The 6879-nt window shown below is 47.9% G+C and overlaps 1 pseudogene; it reads right to left on the reverse strand.

Annotated features, from left to right (window-relative positions):
* Positions 1-623: 623 nt before the first annotated feature.
* On the reverse strand, positions 624-1681 carry LOC100339266 (synaptophysin-like protein 1; annotated as a pseudogene).
* Positions 1682-6879: the final 5198 nt, after the last annotated feature.

Here is a 6879-nt window from a genome sequence, read left to right on the forward strand (position 1 = left end):
TTGGCTCTAAATATTAAATGTTTCAAAAGTAAAAGCTAATCTAAATTTTTGTGACCCTCTGAAAAGGGTCTGCAAGAAAAAAAAAAAGTGGCCTATTCTACTCTACTCACAAGGAGACGAGGTCTTGAACTATGCTCACACAGCATGAGCAACATAGGAGAGCAAACAAACAGCACCAAGAGCAATGCCCACACATGCAAAGACATCTAGGTGAACCATGTTCTTTCTACTGATTCACGAGGGCACTTCAAAGAAGTTCATGGAAAACATGCATTATCTCTGAATTCCTATTAAACCACTAGTGTAATGTAAGCTTATACCTCATGTAACAGAATTACTAAATAAACTACACATCTGTTAGAGATTTCCAAATCCCTGCTCCCAACACAATTTTAGTACAACTATTAAGTACAGCAGACCATTTAGAAAAAACAGAAATAGAGCATATACCCAGTTTTTGCCATTACATTTTTATAACATGAACAATGCTGATTTATAAATTATGAGCTAAATATGTCTTTTCCTAAATACAACTTATGTAATCTAGGCTTTCTTAAACAAAGACAGGTCTCGGGAATGTGATCCATACAAACTTACAGTAGTGTATATCCCAAATAGTTTTCTTCCCATTATGATATGATAATATAATTTTATGAATGAAGATACACGTAAGGCTTAAGGTGTAAACACTTTAGAAAGTAAACAACTCACTGCTCATTAAAAAAATGTGTATCATCTCATAATAGGCCACTGAACTTTCAAATTTACATGTGAGAATACATTTACATCTTACATTTCTAAGACAGGCACAGGCTTTATGTATGTAAAAAAGTAGCAAAACTTAAAACCCACCAATTTATTGAAAAAGTCATATTACATCTATTAGGAACCAGTAATGCTTCTCAAGATGTTGGCAACAAGTCATAGCAACACACACACTTCCTACAGCGCTTTTCTCCCTTTAATTATATTCCAGCAGGAGGTGGAACACCTCCTTGGCCGTGGGCAGTAGAAGTATTTGATGGACTGTGCTAACTGTACCCTGGTATACAAACCGTGCACTTCCTCCCCAAAGTATCATGTTCAGAAAGCCAAGGATCCCAGATACGTTTAGGGACCCCACACTCGTCACAGAAAACAAAGTAACAACGCACGTCAGCTGCTTACAAGGCAGAAGTTCCTGAACAAGGTGGTGCCCAGTGGATACTTTAATATCCGTAAGAGCTTCACCCAGGCTGAGGGGCTCAGCAACCACGACACGGTGGCGACAAGAGAGAGAACAAAGTCAACCCTGAGAAGTCTGCCACTACCTCGATGCAGGCTCGTGTGACCAACACACAGCTGAAGGGCAGCAATGCGGGACAAGAACAAAGCCTGCAAACCTGACAGACAAGAGTGCGGAGGAAGAGTAATCTCCTATGAGAACGGGACTTTCCCAACTTACGCCACACACGCTTACGTTTGGAGGTAGTGGCGCCTGATCCAACCTGCATGGATAACCAAAACCAGCTGCAATAGTTTTACTGTCAGGAACCCAAGGAGGACAATTCACTAGAACCTCTGTTTTGCCCTTAAAACCTCCACAGGTGGCAAAAGTGAAGATGGAGGCAATCCACTCCAGGATCCTGGTGAAGCTGAGCGGCAACTTGGGTGGGCTAAGGTTGATCTGGAAGTAGGACATCCTCTGAGGACAGGAGCGAGAGAGACAGAACAATGGCGGGGGGGGGAGGGGGGGTGCGAATGAGACCCGAGCAGCCAGCTGGCGAGCTCTAGTTCTTTGTTAGTCTTCATACCTAGTCTTATTTTCGCATATAAATGCTTCTTTTTTACCAAAATTAAAATTTTTCTTTTTGTTAGAGAGAGAGAGACTCTACCTGCTGGTTCCCTCTCCAAATGCCTGCAATAGCTTGGGTAGGACCAGGCTCAAGCCAGGAGCCCAGAGAATATGAATCTTCCACATGAGTGGCAGGGGCCCAAGAACTCCAGCCATCACCTGCTGTGTCCCGGGGTCTGCAGTAGCAGGAAGCTGAGATCAGCAGTGGAGCCAGGACGTGAGCCCAGGCGCTCCAATAATGGATGAAGGCGTCCCGAGTGGCATCTTAACCGCTGCACTAAAGAGAGACCCCCCCCCCCATCAGCATTTTAATTCCCAAAAATCTAGCTTGGATGAATACTAACTTAGTTTCTACAGTCTACAAAGCTTTTGATCCAATATACTTCCATTCCTTTTCCTACCTCTTTGTGCTATTATTGATACATAAGTTATATCTTTATATGTTATAAGCCCATCAGGACAGTTTTATAATTACTGCTTTATGCAGTTGATTTTTTAAAAATTGATTTGAGGGGGTCGACGCTGTGGTGCAGTGGGTTAATGCCCTGGCCTGAAGCAGCGGCATCCCATATGGGTGCCAGTTCTAGTCCCGGCTGCTCTTCTTCCGATCCAGCTCTCTGCCATGGCCTGGGATAACAGTAGAAGATGGTCCAAGTCCTTGGGTCCCTGCACCTGCGTTGGAGACCTGCAAGAAGCCCCTGGCTCCTGGCTTCAGATCGGCGCAGCTCCGGTCATTGCAGCCATCTGGGGAGTGAACAAGCGGATGGAAGACCTCTCTCTGTGTCTCTACCTCTAACTCTGACTTTCAAATAAATAAAATAAATCTTTAAAAAAAAATAAATTGATTTGAAAGGCAGAGTTACAGAGATAGGAAGAGAAAGAAAGAGAGAGAGAGAGCAAAAGAGAAAGAGGAAGGGAGAGAGAGGGAGGGAGGGAGAGAGAGAGATTGGTTTCCATCTGCTGGTTCACTCCCCAGTTGGCTGCAATCGCCAGAGCTGAGCCGATTGGAAACCAGGAGCCAGGAGCTTCTTTCGGGTCCCCCATATGGGTACAGGGGCCCAAGCACTTGGGCCATTTTCTACTGCTTTCCCAGGCCACAGCAGAGAGCTGGATTGGAAGTGGAGCATCTCGGACTCGAACTGGCGCCCAATGGGATGCTGGCACTGCAGGCGGAGGCTTAACCTGCTATGCCACAGCATCAGCCCCTATGCAGTTAATTAACTTATTTTTATTTATTTATTTATTGACAGGCAGAGTGGACAGTGAGAGAGAGAGACAGAGAGAAAGGTCTTCCATTGCCGTTGGTTCACCCTCCAATGGCCGCTGCCGCCGGCCGGCACACCACGCTGATCCAAAGCCAGGAGCCAGGTGCTTCTCCTGGTCTCCCATGGGGTGCAGGGCCACAGCAGAGAGCTGGCCTGGAAGAGGGGCAACTGGGACAGAATCTGGCGCCCCGACCGGGACTAGAACCTGGTGTGCCGGCGCCGCAAGGCGGAGGATTAGCCTATTGAGCCACGGCACCGGCTCAAAATTTAATTTAAATTTTTTTTACAGTGAGAGAGAGAGCTGGACTGGAAGAGAAGCAACTGGGACAGAATCCAGCACCCCAACCGGGACTAGAACCCAGGGTGCCAGCACTGCAGGTGGAGGATCAGTCTAGTGAGCCGTGGTGCCGGCCCTATGCAGTTGATTTTAAACCACATAGGAAAAGAGATGACTTGTAAAGAAAGAAATGTTTATACTGTCACTTATTTTTACTGATTTAGGGAGCTTTCGCACTGCTGTTTATCTTTTCATACAGGGAGGAGTTACTGTATAGTGTCCTTTTGTCTCAGCCTCGAGGAGTCCCATTGGTATTCTGCTCAGGTCTGCTGGTAATGAGTCTCTTCATTTTTGTTTACAAGCACCTGTAAATGTCTTAACTCTACTATTTTTCAAGGATAGCTTTGCTGGGTATGGGATTATTGATAGCCTTTTAAAGATTTTTACTTATTTATTTGAGAGGCAGAGTTACAGGCAGAGAAAGGGAGGGAAAGAGAGAAGGATCTTCCATCCACTGGTTCACTCCCCAAATGGCTACAGCGGCCAGAGCTGGGCTGATCCGAAGCCAGGAGCCAGGAGCTTCTTCCAGGTCTCCCATGCAGATGTAGGGGCCCAAGGACTTGGGCCATCCTCTGCTGCTTTTCCCAGGCCACAGCAGAGAGCTGGATCGGAAGTGGAGCAGCCGGGTCTCAGAACTAGCACCACAGGTGGAGGCTTAGCCCACTACGCCACAGCATGGGCCCTGATAGTCTTTTTCTTTCAATACTTTGGAGGTGTCTCACTGCTTTCCTGCCTCCATGGTGTCTGATAAGATAGCTGCTAGTCTTACTGAGTGCCCCTTGTACACAGCATATTCTATTCCTCTTGCCACTTTCAAGAGTCTCTCTTTGTCTTTGACCTTCATCAGTTTGACTATATTATGACTAGGTGATTTCCTTGAATTATTCTACTAGGCGGTAAGTTTCATGGGATATGTATACTAATGGTCTTCTTCTGTATTTGGGATGTTTTACTCCGTTTTTTTCAGATTTATTTATTTGAAAGGTAGAGTTATAGAGGAGAGGGAGAGAGGGAGAGAGGGGAGAGGGAGAGGGAATCTCTTTCATTTACTGGCTCACTCCCTACATGGCCAGGCCAAAGCCAGGGAGCTTGGAACTCCATCTGGGTCTTCCATGTGGGTGCAGGGGTCCAAGCACTTAGGCCATCTTCCACTGCCTTCCTGGAGGCATTAGCAGGGAGCTGTATTGGAAGCGGAGCAGCCCAACTTGAAGCAGTTTGCATATGAGATGTTGGACTGCAGGCAGCAGCTTAACCTGCTGTGCTGCAAAGCTAGCCCTGCGACTGTTTTTCTTGTTACTACTAATTTGTCTGCTAACTTTCCTGCATTACTTCTCTGGATTCTGTATTCCCTGCAGGGTGCTGCCCCTGAGTTCTCTGTTAGCTCTTTTTTATTTTATTTTATTTTTTAAGATTTATTTGTTTATTTGAAAGAGTTAGAGAGAGAAGGAGAGGCAGAGAGAGAGAGAGAAAGAGAGGTCTTCCATCCGCTGGTTCACTCCCCAGTTGTCTGCAACAGCTGGAGCTGTGCCAATCTGAAGCCAGGAGCTTCTTCCAGGTCTCCCACGCAGGTGCAGGGGCCCAAGGACTTGGGCCATCTTCTGCTTTCCCAGGGCATAGCAGAGAGCTGGATCAGAAGTGGAGCAGCCGGGTCTCGAACCGGCGCCCATATGGGATGTAGGCACTGCAGGTAGCGACTTTACCCACTACCCTACAGCCCCAGCCCCTGCCCCCTTGGAGGCTTTTGTACCTGGATTGAGCCATGCAGCTGGCTTTCCTAGATCCACAGCTTTCAGACGGGACCACTTAGCCTGCCTAAATACGCGAGCCAGCTCCCCTACTAAAATCTCTCTCACCGATCTGTCTGTCATCTGTCTGTCCTTCTGTCTATCCATCCAAGTGTTGTTTCTTCAAGTTAAAGACAACATGGAGGGCCGGCGCCTCCTCTGCCTGCGGCACCGGCACACCGGGTTCTAGTCCTGGTCGGGGCGCCGGATTCTGTCCCGGTTGCCCCTCTTCCAGGCCAGCTCTTTGCTGTGGCTCGGGAGTGCAGTGGAGGATGGCCCAAGTGCTTGGGCCCTGCACCCACGTGGGAGACCCGGAGAAGCACTGTGCCACAGCACTGGCCCCAAGAGTTCTTATTTCTATTCCTAAGTCTGATTTCCTGGCATTCACTCATGGGTCAGTACAAGGAGGGGTCGGCCAAGGAGTGCTCTGAAGATTTCCCTAGATGTCTTGCCCATATATCTCCCACACTTTGCCAAAAAGGATCCGTTTCTGAAGGCAAACCTCCAGACTGCAGGCCGTTCATGAGACCAATTTACTTCTGCTTGTTGCTTGCACAGATACTCGGGTCAGTCCAAGGTGGGTGCCTGGGACCCTCTTCTTTCCAAGGTCTTCCCTTAGCATGCCCACGCGCCCAGCTTCCAGCATCCCTGGGAACACACTGCAGCACCCTGTGGTTCTCTCGCCCCCGGGGATTTCCTTTTCAAACTGTTACTGTTGTTGGCCAGGCTCTTGCTTGCTGCAAGCAAAGTCACAGTCGCGGGCAGCTGAGATGCACACTGAGCAATGCACTCGTTGGAGGTGGTTCGTTCCCCCTGAATTCAGCTATGAGTCAAGGAAAATGTTCACAGCACCCTGGGAATGGAGTTTTTTTTTTTTTTCAGGAGGCTGCCAATTTGTAGAAAATATGGACTGTGCTCCAAGGAGAGGATTTTAATAGAGTTCCAAAGGAGGTCAAGCATCTCCTTTAGATTTGCACCTGCAGGCTTTTCAGGGCTGTGGGGCCGCCAGGCTGGGGAGGGAGAGAAGCTGGGAACAGCTCCATGGCCAAAGTGCACAGACACCTCTGCCTTATGGAAATCCAGTGTTTTCTCTCGTGGATGATTTTCAGTGCACCCTGTGGCTTTGGCGCATTTGCATAGGCCAGACATGGTTTATTGTCTTGATTTCGCTGGCAGTTGTGTTGTTTTTTAATGGAAGAGTGGTTCAGCAAGGGCCTCACTTCACCATTCCAGAAGTGAGTGAAATGATTTTAAGAACAGAAAAACCCCAGTAAGATGGGAAATGAATCCAGAACGGATGAATGCAGAAGGCAGAGCGAAGGGGGAAAGTATATCTTGGAAAAGTGTATTGGTGCCTAAATTGGCAATGCCTCTGTCCTTAAAAAAATAATATATGGAATTGAGAAATAGAGTCCTAGACCAGCAGAGTGGCTGGGGAATGCAGACGGGGAATTGCCGGTGGGAAGGAAGATCTGCAGGCGGCAGGAGTGTGCCAGGGCGCTTGTCCTGTTTGAGGAGGCAGATACATGTTGTTCAGCTTCAGAAACTGACAAGAGAGGGGCCAGCACTGTGGTGCAGTGGGTTAAGGCACCACCTGTAGCGCTGGCATCCCATATGGGCACCTATTCCTGTCTTGGCTGCTCCACTTTCCATCCAGCT

This window comes from Oryctolagus cuniculus, chromosome 17, assembly GCF_964237555.1.
Source record: "Oryctolagus cuniculus chromosome 17, mOryCun1.1, whole genome shotgun sequence".
NCBI classification, from domain to species: Eukaryota; Metazoa; Chordata; class Mammalia; order Lagomorpha; family Leporidae; genus Oryctolagus; species Oryctolagus cuniculus.